This window comes from Rhinatrema bivittatum, chromosome 12, assembly GCF_901001135.1.
Source record: "Rhinatrema bivittatum chromosome 12, aRhiBiv1.1, whole genome shotgun sequence".
Lineage (NCBI taxonomy): Eukaryota > Metazoa > Chordata > Amphibia > Gymnophiona > Rhinatrematidae > Rhinatrema > Rhinatrema bivittatum.
The window spans coordinates 41,266,930-41,292,674 of NC_042626.1; the positions used below are offsets into that span (position 1 = coordinate 41,266,930).

At 44.2% G+C, this 25,745-nt stretch overlaps 1 protein-coding gene across 2 annotated transcripts in view; it reads left to right on the plus strand.

Annotated features, from left to right (window-relative positions):
* The first annotated feature begins 2,437 nt into the window (after positions 1-2,437).
* KCNJ1 (potassium voltage-gated channel subfamily J member 1) overlaps positions 2,438-25,745 on the plus strand; it is a 57,053-nt gene continuing 33,745 nt past the window's right edge. For both annotated transcript variants that reach the window (XM_029574179.1, XM_029574181.1), the window contains exon 1: positions 2,438-2,592. The gene's annotated coding sequence lies outside the window, so the exon portion shown is untranslated. The remainder of the gene's footprint in view (positions 2,593-25,745) is intronic.

Below are 25,745 nucleotides of genomic sequence, written 5' to 3' on the forward strand. Positions count from 1 at the left end.
GAGGTACTTTGTCAAATGCTTTCTGAAAATCCACATATACTACATTAACTGGTTCACATTTATCCACATGATTATTCAAGCCTTCAAATAAATGTAGCAAATTGGTTAGGCAAGACTTCTCATGGCTAAATCCACATTGACTTTGTCCCACTAAACTATGTCTAGCTATATGTTCAATCCAACAAACATGCAGGAGACGCAAGTGGAACTCCAAAATTTATCCACACAAAAGAGAAGGGAGGTGCAGAGAATATACATAGTCCACAATTGTTGTTGAAGAATAAAGTGATATTTCTTTATTTTTCATAAATTCAAAACGGCTCATCCAAAGCTCATTGCAATATAAGACATTCCTCGATAAGGTCCCCCGACACGGACCCGAGTTTCGCACAAAGCTGCATCGGGAGGTATTAATAAAGTGTGTAATTTCAACCACTGAAATTAAAACAGAAATAAGTTTCATCAATACATAATATACAGACTGCGAATCAGGGCAAATTTCTACATGACGCCGAGATATATACCTTAGTTAATAGTCCATATCTGAAACCAGGGAGAGCGGACAGTACCGACTAGAACAGGAATTTAAAGAAGTTTTGGCACGAAAAAGCTGCACCAATCAAATAGCACCAGCACAAAACGCATCCACCAATCAAAATCAACAAAACAGAACATGTACTGAGATCCCATCAAATAAAATAGTGCCATTCGATTTTGTTGTTATGACCTCCAGGAGCTAAACAGTCTAGTTTATAAATCCTTTTTTGCTCCCTTCGTGTTAATATTTCAGAGAAGTTTTCCCCTTGTGTAGGCAGAGGTACAACATCGATGACCAAAAATTTTAAATACATCTCAGTGTGTGCACAATTCACCCAATGGGGAACTAAAGGTGCAGACTCTCGGCCAGTCCGGATGTTAGAATGGTGTTCAATCATCCTGGTACATACTGGTCAAATGGTTTTGTCTACGTACAGTTTTGGGCAGGGGCAAATGACCACATAGACAACCCCCCGACAAGCACAATTTATCGTAAAATTGAAACGGTAAATCTTGTGAGAAATAGGATGTTCAAATGTAGTACTAGTGAGAGCATGAGGGCAAATTGAACAGTGTCCACACGGAGAATGGCCGAGATGACCAGAGGAGTTAGGTGAAGCAGTATCACTGAGTTGAGAGTGTACCAATATATCTCTGAGGTTATGACAACATCTTATATTGCATTCTTTAGAATGCTTTCAACCATTTTTCCCACATTTAGAGTTGTGGAAAGCATTCATTAGACCTAATTTTTGACCTTAGGAATGAACCAGTTTTTTCAAAACCATAGTAAAACATTGAGAACATTGACATATCACATAATCATTGCTTTACTATGGATTTGAGAAAATCAGGTCATTTCTAAGGTCAAAATTCAGTTCTAGTGAATCCTTTTGATAACTCTAAATGTGGGACCTGTTCCCATGGCTCGGTGGTAGTACCATGTGCCACTGAATGAGAGGTGCAAACACCTCTCATTCAGTGGCAGAAGTTCAATGCTTGTTATTTGATTATATCGCATTCTAATGTGCCCTGAAAACCTGGGACATTTGGGAAAGACTGAGAATGTAAATTGCTGCTGCGATGAAGAGTGGGTTAACTTGAATAACCCACCTTGTGATTATAACTGTGGGTTTGATAATTGTATATTATGAGATGTTATTTATTCTGTTTTGTAATATTTGTGTTTATTGCTATTTGTATGTTTTTTGAATGCCTTGGCAGGAAGACATGAAATAAGAAATAAATTATAATTCATATAATATATAACTTGAGATCTCACTCCCAATGGTCCCCCTTTTTGTCCACACTGCAAAAATGAACTGGACAAATCACTGATGACTTCCCTTAACAGAATGCATGGGTGTAATCTCTACAGATGGACAGATACTATCCTTAACGAATGCTTGGAGGTCAACTGCACGGGGAATTTGCTGGGCAAACTGCATGGACCAGTTGGTCTTTATCTGCTGCCATTAGTATGTTACTATGACATAGACCGTTATCTGATAGCAACCCTATCACGGTTGCTTTGTGTTGCTGCTAAGAGTGGAAAAGCAAAAATGTGATTAGGATCTTGGAACATTTATGTCTTTTCTACGACTCTCAGTTTCGGTAGAAAGTTCCAATTATCCTACTAAAGAAAAGGCTTCATAGAGTTCTATATTCCAATACCGAGACACAGCAATGGTCTACCTATTTCCTACCAAGGGGGTGGTTCACCTCTCCTACACCCTTTCTTAATTGGTTTTGGCAGCTTTTAGTACCTCTGCCTAATTCATTTGCTGCAGCCACTCCTCTCTCTGAGTCAGGTCATTGAAGTAAGCTGCAAATCTTAGCATGCTGATGCCACTGCATAGCAAGGAGCCCAGCAACCAGTTCCAACTCACCCAGTAACTCATAAAAAAAAAAAGTCCCTGGGGGTCCAAGAGCTCTCATTTTGCTCAGGAGCTGTTGAAGTGAAATCAAAGGTCCTCCTGCTTCTAAGTTTTTCCACAAGCTGTTGTTTTCTGGAAGGCGACTAGCAGAGCTTTGCAGGTTTTATTTTGAACTGAGGTAAGGGAGAATTTGGTTTTGGTATATATTTTTGAATATCCATCTGGAATATTTTGGAAATTGAAGGGAGAGTTTTTGGATTTTCTCTTTGCTGTTTTTTTCTTTCAGGTCAGACGTGCGTAGGGGTGCATGCTATAGCTACTTACAATTTCCAGTTGTCTGTCTCCCTTCTTGCTGCATGGTTCATCAGCTATTGGAAGAGGACTTTCAATTGAACCCAGAGCAATGCTTTTGCTGCCTGAGCTGCCTGTGGGTGACATGGTGGAGATACCTGAGGCTTACAGGTTTAAACCCATGTGCAGCTAACTTCGTTATGGCTGCCTTTCATTTTTCTGATGTTGGCAAAATAAGCATCTGTGGTCATTTTTGTTGCCAAAGGACTAGAACACAGCTTTATCCAGAGCTGGGTCCTAATAGTCCCTTTTCCCCTCCTGTGCACAGTCTGGAGGTCTCATTTAATCTCCAGTTTGGGAATCATTGAATGAGGACTGTTGTTTCTATCCTGGATAAACTGTCTTGTTCTATTAGCACTTTCCTCATCCTGAGCAGTCATGTAGCAGACAAAGTGGTTTACTCTGGAGCTGGACACGTGTGGGTTTCTGAAATGCTGGGGTTACAAAGTGTAGTGAGAGCCTGCTTGAATGACAGGAGTAGAGCAGAGTTCTGTTATCACGGTGTGGAGTATATTGAAATGGAAGCTGTTTTTCTATGGCTGTAGAGTGCATCTGTGACTTTCTACCACGGAAATGGGATGAACGTTTAACTTTTCATCAGCCCAAATCTGCATTCTCTGTGGCTGTTTCTTCGTAAAGTCTGATCCATCCTTGTCCTCTCCTTTTCCCAGATTTACTGACTGCACATTTAGAAAAAATAACCACAGAATGGGTAAAGTGCTGTAAATTACTGAACTAGCATAAGCATTATTCACGTGACCTTGTCCATCCCACTATATGACGTGGAACATTTTACTAACTAGTCAGAATTATTATGAGCTATAGTGAAAGAACATGACATACAATTCATGGCACTAATAACCTAAACCAAGGATATTACAGAAAGGCTTCACTGTATATCACATTGCTCTTGTACGTGTACATTTCTAAGCCAAGGTCTTGGCAAGATTTGACTATGTGCAATGATTTTATATCCATAATGATTTTATAGGATGTGGGCGTTGCAGCAACATCTGACTGCACAGCATACAGCAAGTGGCTCTGTATCAGTTTTGACAATATAATCAAGTTTTCTCTGGTTCAAGTTATTATTAAAATCAGAGCCTGCACTGCTTTCTAGCTCAGCTGAGTCTAATTAGCACTTCTGTCTGTAGATCAAAATCTTTTCGGTCCAATTCTCGCGTATCAAATTAGTTTACAGAATAGTAAGTAGAAGCATACCAGCTACTGTCAATGCAGCGCTCAGAGACAGGTTTCACAACAGTGCTATAAACAAATGGCAGCAACGGGTATGTTGGCCTTGTGTGTATTTTTATTTACTGCTTTTAATAATAACTTCAAGACAAAATGTTCAATAAAAAATGACTGGGGGGGAGGGGGGGGCACATCATATGTGCGAACCCTGCCCAAAAGCAAAACCGGGTCCAGCAAAACCTCCCAGGTTATTACTGACCCTGTCAATAAATCTGAAATGCTTAGTTTAGCCCACACGGTTTCCATGCCACCCGGCCAATGCCAAGAGACTACTGCAACATAAAAAATGCATTCTGAAGTCTCACTAATCCCCTGCAGTTCAGCATGGTATTGCACTGAGCTGCCGCATTAAAGGCACAGTACAGTGGCTGTCAGCATACCAACGCTTCCACTCACCCAGGTCTCCCACTCCACACCCTTCTTACTTTTTCCCAGTTCCAAACTAAATATAAGACACCCATGCTCCGAAATCTAGAGAATCCCCTTATGGCCTAGGGGAGCCCCGATGGCTTTTCCTCCGAGGCCGCTCCAAAATCGCGCTGGCACGACCGCTGTGCCGGAGGCCTCGGTTCTGCCCCTGCCCCGCCCACTCCCCACCCATTTTTTTCAAGCCCCGGGACATACGCGCGTCCCGGTGCTTGCACGCGTCGCCGAGCCTATACAAAATAGGCTCGGCGCACGCAGGAGGATTTTATTTATTTATTTATTTATTTAAAGTCTCTTCTATACCGATAGCCGTTTGCACATCGCATCGGTTCACAAAAAACAATAACTTTTGGGCGGAGCCCTTACATATAACCAATAAATACAATTAACAGGGAGAGGGGATAAAACTAAAAGGCAACGCAAAATCAATAAATCAATAAATAGATACAAAAACTATAAACATAAAAAGTGAGGTACAAAAATCGGTGGTCATAAGGCATTCTTAGTCATAGATCGGTGGATAATTTAGGGAGGGATTTTAAGTAGTGGGTGGTGATATAGGGTAGGCTTGCTGGAAAAGCCAGGTTTTCAGTTTTTTTTTTAATTTGGGAGTGTAGGTCTCCATACGTATATCATGAGGCAGGGAGTTCCATATGGTGGGGCTGGCGAGGGAAAAAGCTCTGCTTATAGTGGAGGAGAGTTTGAAAGATTTGATGGATTGGGCACGTAGGGTTCCTTGGAGGGCTGGGCGGGTTATGTGCGTAACCCTTTTAAAATCCGCCCCATAGTGCGACCACACCTTGAATACTGTGTTACCCGCATCTCATAAAGCTATAGTAGAACTAGAAAAGTTACAGAGAAGGGTAGCAAAAAAAAAAAAATAAAGCGAATGGAACAGCTCCCTTAAGAGGAAAGGCTTGACAGGCTCTTCAGCTTGGAGAAGAGATGACTAAGGGGGTTATATGATAAAATTTGGGTCAGACGAAGATCCATCAAGTCTAGAATCCTATCTCTGACAATGGCCAAACCAAGTCATTAGGAAGTAACCAGCAGATTCTAGAGAGTAGATCCAATTTCTTTCTCTGGGATAAGCAGTGGCTTTCCTCAATAAAGACCAAAACAAAAAAAAAATGTATTTAGTTTTTCAGTTATAGCTTTATTCTCCGAGCGCCCCTTTTATTTGCCCAGTCATCTAATCGGCCAAATGACCCTCTTGCAGGTAGGTTTTTGGGTTTTTTTTAATGCTTAAATTGTATTGAATTTTCACCCAGTATAACAATTATAACAGTATTAAAAAACATCAAAAACATACAACATTGGAGGGGGGGGGCAAAAATGCTTTTAAATAAAGACATAAATTTCAGAACTCTGAGTACCCTCAACTTTTCCCTCTCCCCCCCCCCCCCCCATTTCACATATTTGTGCCATCAATTGGAAAGGGTCAAACTCCCTCCCTCATTTGAGAATTCAAATACTTTACAACAGGATTCTAAAAGTTTTGAACCTTGGTAAAACTTCCCTGTATTTGTTCAATAAGTCTTTCCATTTCCATCAACCACCCCACCAATGCAAACTATTCTCTTAGTGAACTGAGAGATATCCTTCAAGGTTATACCATCAAGCCTTGGGAAACTCCCAGTCGGATCTCTACCCAAAGGGTTCGGGACACAGGCTGCGGGCGTCAGACTGAATTTTGGACTCAGGTAGGATCTTTTCATGGTGTGGGCCTTCCCCATAGGATTCCCCCTCTACTGGGCCGTTGCACAGATGAGTAGGCAGTGGCAAGCTCTCTCCCAGGAGCTGGAGAGATGGACACCGGTACCCCAGCAGAGACCCCCATGTAAATAGTTCAACTGTACAGTTTGAGTTGTTGAATGATTGTGGGACAGTGATTGACCTTTTGGAAATGATCAGTAAATATGATTTGAACACCCAGTCTGTCTGCCCTGGAGGAGAACACCACACCAGAAAGACACACACACCATAGAAGGAACTCTCCATCACCTGGGCCACAGAGGATTTCTTCTCCCCCCACAGAAATAGCTTCCTCCCTGGGAAGTTCAGGAAGGATGGCAAGAGCAGCCCTGACTTATATACTTTTATGGCCCTAGGGGAACCAGCACAACTCCAGCAAAAGGTTACGTATGTTTGTATTGCTGAAACCTTTTGGGGGTTTTGGCTTCCCTAATAAGTATTTGTTTTGGAACTACACCCAACTGTGGACATTCTGGGTTTTGATGATGTTTGTTTGGTTTTTTTTTTTTTGGGGGGGGGGGGAGGGAATGGGTGGTGATCCATTTCAGTCTTACAGCATTGCTGTCCCCCATGGAAGAATCCAGATCCAGAGTTGCAACCATGTTTTTCTCAACCCTTATAGCATCTGAAGTTAGCTCCTTGTTTATTTCTGGGAGTGCCTGGGCTACACTTCACAATAAGGGTAACAAAATAGCACATGGTTAACTTTGCTGTCATATATATATCAGGCATTGCTTTGGTCACTAGTCATGGAATAAACAGGTTTAACAGGTCAGACATTCAGGACTAGGTTCACAAGTCAAGAATTCAAGGCTCAGATCATGGATACTAGGTCAGATATTTAAGGCTCAGAAGACAGGTATTCAAGGCTCGACTCAAACATACTCCTACCAGGTTTCACTAGTAGAGTCAAGCTTAATCACTGAAATATTCCCAGAGAACCTTTTTATCTGACCTCTGACCAATCCCCTTGTTTCAGGGTGAAGTTGCCTCTGTAACAATGCTCCCACTCCAAGATTGAAGCAGCTAGGACAAAATAAAATAGTTGGATTCTACTACCTGGAGAAAAGAGGGAGCCCCTTACCATTAGCTAACAGGGAGTTTACTAACAACAACTGATTCCCAGTAAGGTCCATATTCAAAAGCATTTACTAGTCAGATAACTCAGACGTTATCTGGCTAAATGAAGATTTGGGCACTTATCTTGCTAAATTCTAGCCAGTAAATAAGTTAGTTAGCTACAGTTTAGCTGGATAAGTTAAGGGTGTTCCTGAGGCGTGACTGGGCGCATATTCAGTTACCAGATAACTTAGCCAGCTAAGGCTGCTCGAGCTAAAGAGCTGTCCTGAAGTTAGCTGGATAAAGTTAGCAGCTGCACTATTGATTATACCTCTAAAGTTAGCTAGTTAAGTTTATCTGGCTAACTTACTTTGCAGTCCGGACAGTGACTGAATAAGGGAGCAAAGCACTGGTCCTCTGCCAGAATAGGCCATCAGCTTGAGGCCTAGTGATTGCTGACCCTGGCATACTTTAGCAATAAATTCTGCAGATTAATTGTGGGTTGAATGAATTTTTTTTTTTTTACCTTTGCTTTAAATCTACTACAAGTTAGTTTCATAAAGTGTTCCATACTTTTAGTACTATTTGAAAAAAATAAATAACCTTTCTCTATTATCTTGTTCCAAACCACTGATAATTTAAAAAAATCTCTATCATATCCCCTCTGTTGTCCAAGCTGAAGAGCCCTAACCTATTTAACCTTTCTTCATAAAGGAACTGTTCCAACCTCTTTGTCATTTTTATTATCCTTCTCTGCACATTTTGTAGTAGTTCTATATCTTTTTTGATATGGCAACCAAAACTGCATACAATACTTATGATGTGGTCGTCTCATGGATCGATACAGAGGCATTATTATATTCCCAGTAGAACTGTCAAAGACTGAACAGAAATAAAGTGTAAATGAAGGCAGTTCAAGTCTTTCAGAACTTCCAGGAGACTTTTGGAAGCAGAGCCATAGAGACTGTGTATGTGTGTGTGTGTGTGTGTGTGTGCGCTCTTTCCCTCTGGCATGAATTACAGCTGCTACTGTTCCCAGATTTGAGGAGAGTAGAGGCAAGGAGAGAAGAGGAGTGTAGATGCAGATCCAGAACAAGAATCTGCTGCAATTTACAAAAATCAAAGGGACAGAGCTGAGACTGAGAGATGGAGACAGTGGGGAGGGGTGAGAGAGAGAGAGAGCAGGAGCTGTAGCCTGGGAGGGGAGTGAAAGAGAGAGAGAGGAAGACATGGCCTGGATAGAGGATGGAGATCTAAAACAAGTTTATGAGATCAAATGCAATGAAAGATGGAAAGAGAAGTATTGAAAGCATATTAGAAATCAAGAAGCCTGGGAGTGGTTTGTGAGTTAGATATGGAGGGAGGTGAGTACGAGGGTGTTTAGGAGGGAGTGTGAGGTGAACAGAAGGAGAGATGGAGGAGATGGGTACTGGGAGTGAAAGACAGATATGAAAAGGGATGAAGAGTAAGACTGAAGGGCAGAAAGAGGAGGAGAGGCATTGCTAGGCATATGCATACGAGGCTGGTGTCCTATTTGATAGTGCACTGAATCTCATGCAGCTGAGAAGAGCTGCTCTGCTCCCTGCTCCAGATCCTCTCTCTTCTGTTTTACTCCACACCTGCTGTCATTTGCTGTGGAGACAGGAAGAGAGGGGATGCAGTGGGCACAGCATTGCAGAAAAAAGCCACTGTGCTACCTGCTCTAACCCGTCCCCTGACCCCATAGTAACAGGTAATACATGGAAGGAGGGCAACAGGAGTGGGAGGACTGGAGCAGAAAGCAGAGTGGCTCTTCCCTGATCTGTGTCTACTCCAGCTCCTTTCCCTCCTGTCCCCACAGTAACAGGCAGGACTCTGGAGGAAAGAAGGGGAGAGGGCAAGGTTGGAGAGGACATAACGGAGTAGTGAAGAGCCACTCTGCTCTCTATAACAGTCCCTGTCCATCCTGTCATCTCCTCCCCATACATATACTGCCTGTTGGCTCTTGGGACAGGAGGGGTTGGGCTTCAGCACATAAAGCCACAAGCTCTCTGTAATATTGGGCTCAGCTGATGGCAAAGGGCAAAGGACATAGGAGCTGATAGCGACCCTAAGGCAGCAGTCAGGTGAGCTGTGATGCCTGTGAGTGATTTGTGGGGAATGAGAAGAGGTGAATTCTGGAAGGGGATAGAGATGAGGAAAGGGTGAATGACCAGGGGAGGATGCAAGAGATAGTGAATACTGGGGGAGGTGAGGAGGTGATGAATGCTTGGGGAGCAGCATGAAAGGAATGAATATAGGGGAGGTGAATGATATCTCCTTCCGCTGCCCTCTCCTATCTCCCAAAAGTCAACAATCCAAACTTAGGCTATCTGACATCTTTTTCCTCCCCAAGGTCCATGCTGTCATGTGTTCTCGAGCAAGTATGAAAAAAGCGGTCTAGGGTGTACCATGTGTATGTGTATGTAGAAGAAGGGTGAGAGTTTTATGCAAGAGAGAGGGAGTGAGTGCAGGGAGTGCATGGGGCACAAGAGAGATAAAGAGCGTGAACAAGAGAAAGGTCTTAGAGGGGGTGCAAGAGAATAAAGTAGGAAAGAGAGAGAGTGTCAGGGGGGCAGGATGTGTGTGAAAGTCAAACATGGTAGTGAAGGATGAAATATAGCCAAAGATGATGGGCAGTGAGAGAGCATGAGAAGAGAATTAGAGGTGAGGGAGTCAGACTGAAAGTTATGGGAAAATGTGAGAGGGAGTAAAAAAAATAAAATGGTTGAAAGGGGATGGTTGAGTTGTTGTGATCTATATAAAAAAAATGCTTAAATACCGACATCTTAAAGAAAGATCTTTATTTAAAATATGGAATATTCCAGAAGAATGCGAGATTACCAGCAAGGCAATTCAGAAGCTGTCTCAAAGAGCATTGATGACACAATAGATAAAATAGATTACCACCTCCAACTTACACACCAATGAGCTAGTTTGTTTGCATAGCATTTTCCTAATTGGGTGATATTAATACAACATCCTCTTAAAAAGGTAGTATTATAATTTTATCTCATATATGTTAATAAGTCTGGGATTCTTGTAAGTCATATGATTTATTGTAAATTATGCTCAGAAGGCAGGACTGAAACTTATGGCTGAAATTTGACATACTTTTTGACTTCTGACCTACATTCTAGCATTTCAGCATATTCTGGCATGCCAGCAACCTTGAATAATTCTACAGGTCTAATCAATGTAATTCCACAGTGCAGCAATTATTTTCTACTTAACTCATCTGGTTTCATAGTAAAATATTTTCAAAGCACCACTACAGGGTGTGAGAGAGTCAGTATGGGGATGTTGGGGAATGATGAGAGAATCAAAGAGGGGGGTTGCTATTGTGAGAGAAAGGAGCCAAATATCAGGAGACTGGTGGAGGGGAGAGTTAGGAAGGTGAAGTGTTTGGACAGAAAGAACTGGCAAAGGAAAGAAGAGGACTGAAGGACGAGGAGTGAGATCCAGGTGTGAGTGGATAGAGAGAGTGAAGAGACTGAGGTATGGGAGAGATGTAAAGGAAAAGAGAAAGTAAGGAAAATGAAATGAAAGAAAAAGATTGATAACAGACAGATGGGGAGAAAGTGATGAAGACAAAAGAAAAAAGAATAAAAGGAAAGACGTCTGGTAAAGGAGTTAGGAGAAGGCAGAGAAGAAGAAAGCAGAAAAGAAAAGCGAAAACTAATGCAATATGAAACAAAGCCATCCAGATAAAATTAAATTTTAAAAAAAAGCATTTAATTTTTAGATGAGTGATTGAAATATGTAACATTTTATTTCAGGAGTTTAGTGATTAGAATGTATAATAGAGATCTTTATTTATTGGAAACAGATAGGTAAAATGTAATGAATGAGTCCATTTTTTTTTTCATTCATGGATCCCCAAAATGAATGAAAAGTGCCCATGAATTTAAACCAAAATTTGTCTCATTTGTTTATGTTTCCCATTCAAGTCTATGGCTCATTCAATTCTATGGCTGTGCTGCACAAACAAACCACGGGTGCAGGATCTAACTATAATAACCAATTCTTGCCTGGGTGCCATCACAGCGTCCTGGGAATGGAGGTGGAACACACTGGCAAGGAGATCAGGCAGAGAACAAATCACAGTGAAGCCTCTTTTTAATTAGCCAATAGTTGCTATCTGGATCAAATGATGTTGACTTCCTCCCACTTAAAGGTCTAAGCATGCGCCAGAAAGTCTCTGTTTGATCACCGGCAGTTTGCAGGAAAGGATCTCTTTTAAAAAGCTCTCTCAGAGTTAAAAAAAAAAAAAAAGATTTAAAACTAAATTTTGGCACTGGTAAAGGGCTTTTTCTGATCTCTGCTGCAGTCAGTGGTTTTTCACTATGACAAAAAAAGAGAGGCAGTGGCACTGCTTTCTGTGTTCTCTGATTCTCTGAGGGCAGAGTAGGAGTGGAGTGGAGATTGAAGTAGTGCCAGCAATTTTTCTGTTTCTATCTGACACAGCAGAGCAGTAATCTTATCTGTAGGTAGATTGAAAAGAGGAAGAGCCTTGTTTTTTTTGTGTGCAAAAGGAGTCCGTCAGCAGTGCACACACACATACATTATGTGTGTTTCTATATGAGAGACATTTTTGCACATACTAGAGTGGTACTGTGAGTGGTGGTAAATTATCAATAAATTCATTTTTAGATATCAGAATTCCTAGTAGGCTCTGAGGAGAGAGCAGAGGATTGGGTGTTGCTGCTGTTAAAATCCAGCTGCCTTCCCAGACGCCTCAGCATGTGATACTAGGACCCAGCGAAGAAATGCTTATGCGCACGATTCGGTGCACATTGGTGGGAGAGTTCAGTACCTGCCCTGATGATGTCACACGCTCAAGATTACTTAGCCTGCCTGGACTTGCATTCATTGCCTTAGAAAGAAGGTCTCCTGGCTCCTAGTTCTAGTCTTCTGACTTTCTCAAACCCTCCAACCTGGTTCCTGCTTTTAGCGTCAGCCTGGTTCTTGCCATTGCCTTTGGCTCCAGCCTGGTTCCATCTTTTCAGCCTTCAGGTTTGCTTCAGTCTTAACCTTGACTCAAGCCATCAACCTTGTCTCAAGCTGTCAGCCTTGTCCTTGCCTAGCTTCAGCTGCAGCCTGGTGTTTGTATAGACTTTTGGACTCAGTCATAATCTGGCCAATGCCAAGACTCACTCATCCACTGCTGGCATGGGGCCCAGGACTCTACCTACAAGGCTGCATCAAGGCAAGAGAGGCACATGCTTATGCAGTTCCTTACAGCTGCAGAGCCTGTCATAAGTACTTAAAGATGCACTAGTAGCAGCAAGAAAAAGGGGAGATTTACCCTTAAATTTAAGAGACTTTTTTTTAGCTATAGAATGTTAGCAATGGAAGAAAGGTCAAGTTCCCTCTTGTTTTGGAGTGAGGCTGGCATTAGCAGAGCAGGGGCAGCAGAAGTGCAACACCCAAAACCAATGTCATGCTCCTCTATGGTTACTATTTCCAAGGCAATGGAGGCACCAATTCCAACAACTGATTCTGAGGAAGAATCTTGTCTAGGATTCCCTGAATCATCAATTGAAGAGCTAGTAGCAGAAGAAAATTTGTGAAGCTTAGCCAGTAGCATCTTAGCCTTCAGTGAGTTAATAGAATAGATAAATGATACTGATGGTGTTGACAGCAACCCTCAGGAAGAGCAAGGAGTGCAGATGAAAAGTGAGTGATGACCCTGTCCTTTTTCCTCAAGGACTGTCCTCAACCAGAACTCCAGTGCCAGCAGAAGCTCCCAGGGATGCAGAGAAGAGATTGCATAATAATTCCTTGGTCTGGAATCACTTTAATGTGAGAGAGGACAGACGTTTTGCTCAATGTATTCATTGCAGTAAGGTCATCAGTTGAGGGAAGATACTGGGGCATCTGAAAATTTCTGGTATGCAGCATCATCTGCATAAGCAGCAAATATTTGCATTGGTATCAGAGGAGGGTGGCAGTACTAGCCTGGAGATGCCCTCTACCTCTCCAAGCATAAGACAGAGAAAAGGGTTGAAAAGAAGAAGTTTTTCTCCAAAAGTGATCCACATCCCCTTCTACTAGTCAGGTGGCAGGCCAGCAGCACCCTGCCATGCATCTGGAGTGGCAATCCCCCATAGAGAAAATGGGGTGGTGTTTTGTATCACTGTCCTGGGGCAAGAGACAGGCGGCATCAAAAGTAGTAATGAGGTGCATTAGAGAAATGATTGCCCTGGATGACCAGCTCCTGCAGGTAGTGGAGAACCTAGGCTTTAAGTGTCTGCTTTATCTATTAGCTCCCAGTTACAAAGTGCCTTCCAAGGCTACATTTAGTAGGCAGGTTATCCCTATCTTGTACAACCAGTGGCATAGGCACATACAGGTACAGCTGGCTAAGGCAGAGGGGAGTAGTGTGCATTTTACCAGTGACATCTGGACCAGCACAAACATTATACATGCTTATCTCTGTCTGGTGGGACCTTACTGAGGCAGGGGAAGACAGAAGCTGTAGCAGGGACTGAGAATTAGCTTGTAGGTGGTCTGTGCTACACACAGAGGTGATGAATAGCTCTCCTACCTTCTGTAATATTCTATCAGCCATAAGAAAGATGCTGAGGGTTGATAGCTAGTCCAGAGAGACAGAAGACTTCACACAGGTTTCTTTGTGACAGACATAGGGAAAAATGATAAGGGTAATGCAAAATGGGGTCTTTCTGGAGATCTATTGCTTTGCACACTTGCTGCACCTGATAGTGAGAACCACAGGAATGCAATTCTGAAGGACCCTGATAGAGAGGTGCAGGAAAATAGCAGGCTTTGGATTCATGACTAGGCCTAGCTCCAGGCCCAGCCCTTGTCAATGGGACTCTGCCTCAGGATGGGCTTCAGCATTGTGCTTAGGCCTAGGCCCAGGCCTGGGTTTCATGAATGGGATCTTGCCTCAGCCAGGTGCCAGCATCAGGCCTAGACCTGGTCCCACCTGAGGCCTTTTTTTTTCAGGTATTTTCTTCTAAACTCAATGTCACACCAGCTGAGGAGTGGGCTCTTGGACCATTGTTAAGTTGGTACAACCTATTATGTGCATGCATAAAATAGGCCTTAACAGGTAGCAAATGAATCACCACAGCTGAGATTTTCCACCTAACTAGCTACCTCCCCCTTGTGTTGAGTTTGAGGTTCTGGCAGTGAGCATGACTTACAGGTTGAGCTGAGATCATGGCAGAGCTGAAGTCCAGTCTGAGGCTGAGGCAGGTAGAGAACAAGGCAGAGACTAAGTCCAGTCCGGGGTCAAGGTAGGCTGAGAGCAGATCCAAAGAGGAACAACACAAGGTAGACAAGAGAAAGAAGAACAAGGACCAAATAAAAAGACACAGGAGCAAAACCAGGAGAGAAGCAGAAACAACTGGAAGCAGACTGGAACAAGCAGAGAGATACAGTGAAATACTAGTAGCTAGCACCGTTGAAGACAAGCAGGAGACCTGTTGCAAAGGCATTGAGTGGTAGGTCTGAGCTTCCTTTATAGTAGGGAAGAAGTGATGTCATTAGGGTGTGTTCCAAACAGCAAGGCCTATAAGAAGGGCTCAGGATCTTCACCCATGTTGCTGGGATGCTGCATGATCTGAGGCTATGCTAGAGGTGCTTCAGGCTAGAGGTGAGGGGCATAACAGCCACTTTTTGTTAATAAGATTTGTATAAACCAAAAATGGCATAATTTGTTCTGTTTTTCACATTCATTCAAAATGAATGCATATCTCTAGTATCATATATCCAGTGTCCTGCCTCTTCTCCAGGGTATACATATTTAGGTCTTTTAGTTTAATCTCTTCTGGTGCAGACTTCACACCATTTTGGTTAGTTTTCTTTGGCTCACTTCCATCCTGTCTCTATCCTTTTTGAGATACCTTCTCCAGAATTCAATTGAACACAGTACTCCAGGTGAGGCTTCACCAAGGACCTTTATAAGTGCATTTTCACCTTCTTTTTCCTGCTGTTCATGCCTCCCTCTCTATGCCCAGCATCTCTCTAGCCTTAGCTACAGCCTTGGCACATTGTTTTGTCTCCTTCAAATCATCAGACACTCTTTCCTGTCCATGCACATTAATCTTTCACCTCTCATTTCATACAGCTCCTTTGGATTTCTGCAATCCAGATGCACAACTCTGCATTTCTTGGCATTGAATCGCAGCTGCCAAACCTTTGATCATGCCTTGAGCTTTCTTCAATCACTTTTTATTCTCTCTACTCCTTCAGACATGTCCTTTTTTGCAGTTTAAGTGTCATCTGCAAAAAGACACATTTTTTTTTTACTCCTAATCCTTATGCTATGAGGCTCACAAAGATATTGCACAGAACCAGCCCCAGAACGTATCCTTGAGGCCCGCTACATCATTTTTCTCTCCTGTTTACTACTACTTGCTGTCATCTGTCAGTCAACCAATTTTTTCCATATAAAATGGAGCAGGCCCTAGGCCTGGGTCTGGCCAACACCATTCTGTATGGAAAAATTAACAATAGTACCAGCCTCAGTCCATCAGCATAATTTTTCATTACAGTACTGGCAGGGCCATTGTTAAATTGGTGATATAAAATGGCGCCAGCCAGGGCCCAGCCCAGGCCAGTGCCTATTTATTTATTTCTTTAAAAGATGTGCAGCCTGCACTCTCCAATGTTCTGAGTGAGGCCAGGGCCGGTGTAAGGGGATTAGGCGCCCTAGACACCTTCTGCCTTGTGCTGCCTTCGCCCGGGTCACAGACCCGACTCCTACCTCTGAAGAGCAGTGGCAGCAAAGAAGAGTGGAGATTTGAATCCCCACTCCTCTTTGCTACCGCCGCCGCTCGTACCCCCTAGGCCCAGACCTAGATCACCTAGTGCTTCCACTGGCCCTGAGTGGGGTACCTTTCAGCCTATATAAAATCCAGGATATCCCTCATGAATATGGAAGAGATAGGTTTATATATAGGTGAGGCATTGTGCATGTAAATTTAATTTATCGCTTGCATAATTATTAGACATATCTTGAAAAACTTCTGGTTTGCAATCCTCAAGGACTGGAGTTGGATACGCTAGTTGGCCTTTAAAATTATATTTATTTATTTAGATTTTTATATTCTGCTTTTCAGCACTTCAAAATGTACATCAAAGTAGATTACATTCAGGTACTATAGGTATTTCCCTATCCTCACAGGGCTTACAATCTAATTTTGTACATGAGGCAGCAGAGGGTAAAGTGACTTGCTCAAGGTCACAAGAATTGTACCCTGGTTCCCCTGGATTGTAACACACTGCTCTAACCTCTAGGCTTGAAGTTGTGTACTATTCAGCAAATACTATTTATTTTGGGAATTTTATATAGGGGAGAGGAAATGGACATCCAATGCTGTCACTTTTTCTCTCCCTATTCCCTGTGCCTCCATACTCTCAATTTGGATCTCCCTGAAGTCAACAATCTAACCTTGGGCTTCTGTGAATATGCCTTTCATGCTCCCTCAAGAGCAAGACTAGTGAACTATGGTTGAAAGTAAAGCATGGGAAAGCTTTCAAAATTACTAACTTCATTAAAAATAAATCAATCAACATTGTATACATTATATAATAGCTTATATTAATACTATTTGTTGAGGCTGATTTACAGTGTAGTAGACAAAGCTAAAATTAGGATACTATACACAACAAAGCCACATACATTTGCAAAATAATTTTGACAATCTGTTATATTACTTTTGTTTTCCACAAGGACATAATCTAAATGTATTCCAAAATATTCCATTCCATCTTTGTAAGACAGAGCTCACAAATCTTTCCAAGGTAATTGGAGAACTGTGGACTAGCACAGGCTGCCCAGGTCAGCAGTGAATGGCCTCCGCGGGGTAGATTCACGACATGCATCACTTCCCCCCAATTACATTTCTCATGGTTTCCAGCTTCATCCAGATCTGTCATTTGCCCTTGAGTTGGGGAAAGACAAAACAAGCTAGAAAGGAACAGGTTCACATTCTTAACTAATAATTTAGCCACCCAAAGCCTGGCTATTCTTATTCTGCATGCACAATGGTAGGCAGACTGCGCTGGCAATTTGAGGAAGATGTTAGTCTGATATCCCAGGCTAGAAAGGAGGAGGGGGAGGGCATTATAGTCACATTCAACAATTCCATTGCACTTCATGGATATTGATGTCAATTTAGAGTGCATCACAGAAGCTTTTTGTAACTATCCACATCTATGCCAAATCTTCCTAATAATTTGCCAATACCATACAGCAGGGGTCAGGAACCTATGGCTCGGGAGCCATATATGGCTCTTTTGATGGCTGCATCTGGCTCGCAGACAAATCTTTAATAAAAAAGTAAAAATCTAACAAAATCCCCCATCCTCCTGGCACCCCCCAAGACCTGCCAAAAGTCCCTGGTGGTCCAGGAGCGATCTCCTGGACTTGGGCTGTCAGCTGCCAGTAGTCAAAATGACGCCGACGGCCCTTTGCCCTCATTATGTCACTGGGGTCGACCAATGGCGGCGATAGCCCCTGTGACATTGTAAGGGCAAAGGGCCGTCTGCTGCCAGTAATCAAAATGGCGTCGACGGCCCTTTGCCCTTACTGTGTCACAGGGGCTACTGCCGCCATTGGTCGATCCCAGTGACATAGGGCAAAGGGCCGTCTGTGCCATTTTGACTACTGGCAGCCGACAGCCCAAGTCCAGGAGATCACTCCCGGACCGCTCCTGGACCCCCGCTGGACCACCAGGGACTTTTGGCAGGTCTTGGGGGGCGTCAGGAGGGTGGGGGTTGTAGTAAATTAATTTGGCAGGTCTTGGGGGCATCAGGAGAGTAGGGGGTTGTAGTAAATGAATTTGGTAGGTCTTGGAGTCAGGAGGGTGGGGGGGTTGTAGTTAGTATGGCTCTCACAGAATTACATTTTAAAATATGTGGCGTTCATGGCTCTCTCAGCCAAAAAGGTTCCTGACCCCTGCCATACAGGATGTGGGCTTTCCATCACTTTCAGAAATGCTGCTAGATCTGGCATGAGCTTTAGGAGGCACCAGCCTCTTAATGAAGCAGTACGTGAACATAATCAAAGATTCCTTAGAGAGGAGGAGTGGTTTAGTTCCTAAACACATGGAACCAGCAGATTAGAATTCAAACCTTGCTTCTCCCGAGGGCATGCACTGTGACCTTGGACAAGTCCATTTTATCTCGCATTGTCTCATTGTACCTTTGTTTAACTTATTGTACAATGCCCTAGGTAGGGGGCCATAAATGCAATGGAAGATCATTTTTTTTGACTCCGTGGTTTCTTCCTGCTCCTTTATTTATGGACATTTGATATTCTGCCTTTTCCCAAAAATTGATCTCAAGATGGATTACAATAAATTTAAATAAACAGAGGCATTAGAACAGCTTATAATTGAATCAGAATGTGCAATTAGCATAGCATTGAAATCCAGCATAGGAAAAACATTTCTAAATAGTTTCAAGACAGTCCCTCATCCGGAAGTCAGGAAGTTGAGCCAAAGATGTGGGTCTTAGTGGAAGACCAGGCTGAAAAGCCATGCTTTAGCTTTATTCCAAGCACAGGATTAGTGGTATTTTGTAGGGGTGTGCATTCGTTTTGAACTTAAATGGAAAACGCAACTTTTTTTTTTTTTTTAACTTAAAAAAAAGATGAGGCTTAAACGATCGGATTTCCAACTTATTCAACATAGCTATGTTGAATACGTTGGAAATCGCGATTGTTGATCTAAATAAAAATTTAAACCCCTCACCCTCCTTAATCCCCCCCCCCAAGACTTACCAAAGCTGGCCAAAAGTTCCATGAGGGTCCGGGAGCGGACGCGTGGGGAATCACGTGACGTCCGCGTCACGTCGGAGTGACGCGGCGTCACGTGATTCCCCTCGGGTTCGCTCCCGGAACCCTCATTGGGCTCAAAAGGAACTTTTGAGCCCAACGAGGGTTCCGGGAGCGTCACTCCGACGTGACGCCGACGTCACGTGATTCCCCTCGGGTTCGCTCCCGGAACCCTCGTTGGGCCCAAAAGGCACTTTTGGCCAGCTTGGGGGGGGTCAGGAGGCCCCCCCCCAAGCTGGCCAAAAGTGCAGAGGTAAAAGTGCAGAGGTAAATTAAGTAGCCATCACTTGGGAGAACCATCACCAATGAACTCTCTAGAAATAGAATGGTGAGCTGAGATACAACAAGATAATATATCTCAATTGCTTAAGTAGGCCATAACTTTTGATGAGCATAAAAAATAATCAGTATGACTATGTGAGCCATGTCAAAGCATAATCCCTACTAGAGGGATGCAAACCTCTCTGTACATCTCTAAAATTCTTAAATTTGAACAAGCTGCCAAGAACTGGAAACTACAACTGCAGAGGACCTATCTTTTAAGATATCCATGCATAGTCTTCCCCCAATCCCCTCCCCCCCCCAAAAAAAACAAAATAGACCTGGGAGAATGTTGGGCTCAAAAGGAACTTTTGGCCAGCTTGGGGGGGCCTCCTGACCCCCCCAAGCTGGCCAAAAGTGCCTTTTGAGCCCAACGAGAGGTCCGGGAGCGAACCCGAGGGGAATCACGTGACGCCGCGTCACTCCGACGTGACGCCGACGTCACGTGCTCCTTGCAAAGGAGTTCAGGAATGGCGTCCTGACCCCGCTGGACCACCAGGGAGTTGTGGTAAGTCTTGGGGGGGGGGGGGGGATTAAGGCGGGTGAGGGGTTTAAATTTTTATTTGCACATATGGACATAGACTCAACTTATGGAATTCTCCATATGTCCATATTGACCGCAAATGGGACCCCCTTTCGACTTATGGACTTATGAACTTAAACTTTTGGTCTGCACATCCCTAGTATTTTGTTCCAAAGTGTTGGTGCATAACAGCTGAAAGTGCAGAGTCTCATGTAGGACAATCTAGTGGTGGTCAGTGAAACATAGAAATTATGGTAGAAAAAGACCAAATGGTCGATCCAGTCTGCCCAGCAAGCCTATGGCAGCACCTGGCATGCCGTACAGGTCACCCCCATATTTATCAGTTTCTCAGACTGCAAAAGTCAGGGCCCTTGTTTATTGCTGTTGACCACTGTTGGAAACAGGATGCTGGGCTGGATGGATCCTTGGTCTGATCCAGTATGGCAAGTTCTTATGTTCCAATTTCCCATTATTTCTTGCCGTTGAAGCAGAGAGCAATGTTGGAGTTGCATCAAAAGTATGAGGCTTATTGGTTAAGGGTAGTAACAGCCACATCAGCAAGTTACCTCCATGCTTATTTGTTTCCCCAGACTGTAAAGTCAGGGTCCTCTTTGGTTGCTGTCTGATTCCAATTCCCCTTTTCCTCTTTCCCCCCTGCCGTTGAAGCAGAGAGCAATGATTGAGCTGCATCAACAGTATGAAGACTTATTGGTTAAGAGCAGTAACCACCTCACCAACAAGTTACCCCTTGCACTTTTCCATCCTCTAGCCTTTAGGTATCCTCAGTGTTTATCCCATGCCCCTTTGAATTATTTTACTGTTTTTGTCTTCATCACTTTCTCCAGAAGGGCATTCCAGGCATCCACCACCATCTCTGTGAAGAAATGGTTTATAGAGGCTTGCTCCAAAAAAAAAAGGGGAGCACTGCTGCACCAAAACAATCAAATAGATCAGGAAAATGTGTAGAAAAGATTCGATGTCCACACATAGGGGCAGATTTTCAAAGGGGCACGCACCACCGAGCCTATGTTGCATAGGCTCGGTGGTGCGCGCAAGCCCCAGGACGTGCGTAAGTCCCGGGGATTTCCTGGGGGGGGGGCATGTCGGGGGGCATGTCGTGGCTGGCATGTCATTGAAGGGCGTTCCAGGAGGCGTGGCCTTCGAGCCATCCCCCGGACTGGAACATGGCGCACCGGCAGCCGGCCCACGCGCACAAATTACGCCTGCCTTGGGCAGGCGTAACTTTTGAAATAAAGGTAGGAGGGGAATTAGTTAGGGCCGGGGGCGGGTTAGTTAGGGGAAGGAAAGGGAAGGTGGAGGGCGCCAGAAAAAAGTTCCCTCCAAAGCTGGTCCGATTTTGGAGCGATCTCGGAGGGAACGGAGGCAGGCTGCGCGGCTCAGCGCAAGCAGGCTGCCGATTTTGCACAGCCTTGCGTGTACCAACCCAGGATTTTAAAAGATATGCGTGGCTACACGCGTATCTATTAAAATCCGGTGTACTCTTGTTTGCACCGGGTGCGCGAACAAAAGGGCGTGCGTGTGTACTTTTTTAAAATCTGCCCCATAATGTTGAGTGAAGAAAATATATTTTTTTGAAATGGCAACTCCACAGTGTTATGACAGGGTATGATTCAAAATGGATCCCCCCCGTGAGGCACTCCCAGTGGCGCTGTTTGCGAAACCGGTTACAGAAAAAATAAAGTACTGTTTTGTCCCTCCCAACGCAGCCTCACGGGGGGGGGGGGGGGGGGGGGGAGGACGACACACCCGTTTTGAATCATACCCTGTCATAACACTGTAGAGTTGCCGTTTCAAAAATATATTTTCTTCACTCAACATTATGTGTGGACATTAGGGATGTGCAGAGCAAAATTTTATGTTCATATTTTTTATGTCCGAAAGGGGGTCCCACTTGCGGCCAATATGGACATAAAAAAAATCCAATGAGTTGGGTATATGTACATATGTGCAAAAAAAAAATTTAAACCCCCTCACCCTCCTTAATCCCCCCCCCAGAATTACCACAACTCCCTGGTGATCGAGCGAGGAGTGAGGACGTCATTTCTGCAATCCTTGGCGAGAAGCATGTGACGTCGGTGGCACGTCGAGTGACGCGGCGTCACGTGATTCCCGGCGAGTTCGCGCCGGACGGCTCATTCGGCCCAAAAAGAACTTTTGGCCAGCTTGGGGGGGCCTCCTGACCCCCTCAAGCTGGCCAAAAGTTCTTTTTGGGCCGAACGAGCCGTCCGGCGCGAACTTGCCGGGAATCACGTGGCGCCGCGTCACTCAGACGCGGTGTCACGTGATTCCCGGCAAGTTCGCGCCGGACGGCTCGTTCGGCCCAAAAAGAACTTTTGGCCAGCTTGGGGGGGCCTCCTGACCCCCCCAAGCTGGCCAAAAGTTCTTTTTGGGCCGAACGAGCCGTCCGGCGCGAACGAGCCGGGAATCACGTGACGCCGACGTCACGTGATTCCCGGCAAGTTCGCGCCGGACGGCTCGTTCGGCCCAAAAAGAACTTTTGGCCAGCTTGGGGGGGTCAGGAGGCCCCCTCAAGCTGGCCAAAAGTTCTTTTTGGGCCGAACGAGCCGTCCGGCGCGAACTTGCCGGGAATCACGTGACGTCGCATCTGAGTGACGCGGCGCCATGTGATTCCCGGCTCGTTCGCGCCGGACGGCTCGTTCGGCCCAAAAAGAACTTTTGGCCAGCTTGGGGGGGCCTCCTGACCCCCCCAAGCTGGCCAAAAGTTCTTTTTGGGCCGAACGAGCCGTCCGGCGCGAACGAGCCGGGAATCACGTGACGCCGGCGTCACTCGACGTGCCGCCGACGTCACATGCTTCTCGCCAAGGATTGCAGAAATGGCGTCCTCACTCCTCGCTCGATCACCAGGGAGTTGTGGTAAGTCTGGGGGGGGGATTAAGGAGGGTGAGGGGGTTTAAATTTTTATTTTGGCTCAACAATCGCGATTTCCCACATATCGAACATATCTATGTTCGATATGTGGGAAATCCGATCGTTTATGTCGAATCAATTTTTTAAGTAAAAAAAAAATATGAGTTGCGTTTTACTAATGCGGTCAATCCGAATGCACACCCCTAGTGGACATTGAATCTTTTCTTCACATTTTCCTGATCTATTTGATTATAGAGGCTTGCTACACTAGAATTCTTTTGAGTAAAACAATTTTTCTAAGTTCAAGAAGGTGCAAAAATCAAGGACATAGTTCCAGAGTACAAAAACTCAAAACAGGATACAATTCTTTAATTTGCAGAAAAAGGTGAATTCATTGCCTTATTCTTAAGCCACTTACCAACCCCCAGGATCTTCCCAGTTAGGGTCTTTATATCCTGAGCCCCAACAAGAAATACTATAGAATAGGTTGTTCAGCTTGGAGAAGAGACAACTGAGGGGGGGATATGATAGAGGTCTTTAAGATCGTGAGACGTCTTGAACGAGTAGATGTGACTTGGTTATTTCGAATAATAGAAGGACTAGGGGGCATTCCATGAAGTTAGCAAGTAGCACATTTAAGACTAATCGAAGAAAATTCTTTTTCACTCAACGCACAATAAAGCTCTGGAATTTGTTACCAGAGGATGTGGTTAGTGCAGTTAGTGTAGCTGGGTTCAAAAAAGGTTTGGGTAAGTTCGTGGAGGAGAAGTCCATTAATGGCTATTAATCAAATTTACTTACAATTAATAGCAGTGGCTATTCCCCTATCAGTGGCATGGGATCTTCTTAGTGTTTGGGTAATTGCCAGGTTCTTGTGGCCTGGTTTGGCCTCTGTTGGAAACAGGATGCTGGGCTTGATGGACCCTTGGTCTGACCCAGCATGGCAATTTCTTATGTTGTTATGTTCTTAGAATCACGTTTTTTCACTCTAAATTACTCACTAATAGCAGGTTTCTGTAACCACTTCTTCATTTGGTAGACTGAATAAAGGGGCCACACAGTTCCTGGGATGCTATCAACGTCCTGCTCCTCTGATTCTCTCTGCCATTTCACCACACTTGTAGCTCCTGGGATGCTGGGATTCACCAGCAGGGAGGAGATATAAACCTCTGGGGCCCTCAATTGAGGGCCCCAGAGAAAATCAACAACTCCAAAACCTGCAGTTTCCTTGTCCATGGAGAACCTTACCCCAAATTTCCTCCTTAGGTCTGAATTGGTATGCAATATGCCCTCCCGGAAAAGGATGGAAAAGGTTCTCCTTCCATTAGCATAGACAGCAGGGAAAAGGCAAAAAATAAACCCTCTGTCCATTAAACTGAGGTGACAACACTTTTTCCAATTATTTATCCCTACTGTTACTGTTTGCAGAGTTAAAATAACCTGCCCTGCCAGAAGAAGGTGAAATGACCTTCCATCTGGGAGCTGGTCAGAAATGTAAAAAATCACAAAAGCTCTCAAAAGTCTTCCACTGGTGACCCATGAGGCCTTCCAAAAACACAACCCCAAGAATCTTTTTCTCCAACCAAAGAGGATATCCGTCTGAGCATGTTCAGCCAAGCTTTATGGAGAGGCAGAACCAAAAACGGAAAGGTGAAAAATAGAGGGAGGATATAAGTATGCAAAATTTCCCCAAGACAGTGTCACCAGGGAAAAATATCAGTGACAGTGTGAAGTTACCATCATACTTAAGATAGTCCTTGCCTTGATTTCTTGGTCAGATTTCTTCTTCTTGCCACCCTTTGGAAGTCTTATAGATCTCCTTCTCCTGTGGGTTCAGAACCCCAGACCAGAGCCCAGCTCTCTGGCTTCTCTACACCCGACTGATTCAACCCCTCCCAGTGACTCGAATCACTCATTATAGTGTAACTCCACTGACCCATCCTTTGAGGAATGGACCACCCTGTCACTATTAGGTGGCGTAGCTATAGGAGAATCTCCCAATACTAGAACATTCACCATTCTAAATATAAGCCACTATTCAGTTTAGAGCCAGAACAAAAGTCACACAGTCCCAAATCTCAATATCCCAGACCTCACACCCTTTTTTCTGATTTTGGGATGCCAGGGTTCAACTAGCAGGGAGGAGGACAAGTCTCTGTGGCCCAAAGTGCAGTCTCTCAGATCCAATCAGAAGTTGGTGTAATCACTCCTGGTTGTTTTGGAAAAGACAAGGAGGATACTTGGACTGGTATTCAAATCATAAATTTACTGTAATTTACAAAAAGATCCAGACCAAATTAGCAAAAATCATAAGAATAAAAAGAAAAATGAAAACTCCAAGTGCCACCAACTCTTTCTCCATCTTCAACCTCTGAGTCACTGTCCCTTTTTCCCAGTGATAGGGAAAGATACAGAAAACATTCTTCTCCAAAATAGGTTGGGTGGTGGTGATGGAAAAAACTCCTCTTATTCAAGGTAAAGAAACTTTTTAAAAACCAGGTTTCACTTGGAAACCACAGTCTCTGCTGTTCACTGGATGCAGGGCAAAGTAGTAACCTGAGCAACTGGGTGACTCTACTTTAACTGGTCACAGAGCACAGAAGCCCAATCATTTTCCCCCTCAGGCAGGAGGTAATAGTCCTGAGTTGGGAGTAGGTCAAACAACTAAATCATTATTCTTCTCAACTGGACAGGGAAGAGGGGAGTCACCAGGCACGTGAGGTGAGAGAGTATTTTGAGACAGTGAATGTTGGATGAGATGAGGACAAAAGAACAAGAAGTTGCCATACTGGATCAGCCCGAGGGTCCATCAAGCCCAGTATCCAGAGCCAGATTTTGGGGTGAGTGAGCTGGGTGAATGGCCAGGCCATCGTGAGCTAAAGGGTGTCCTGCACACTGCCAGCATCACTCGTCTTGTGGCAGT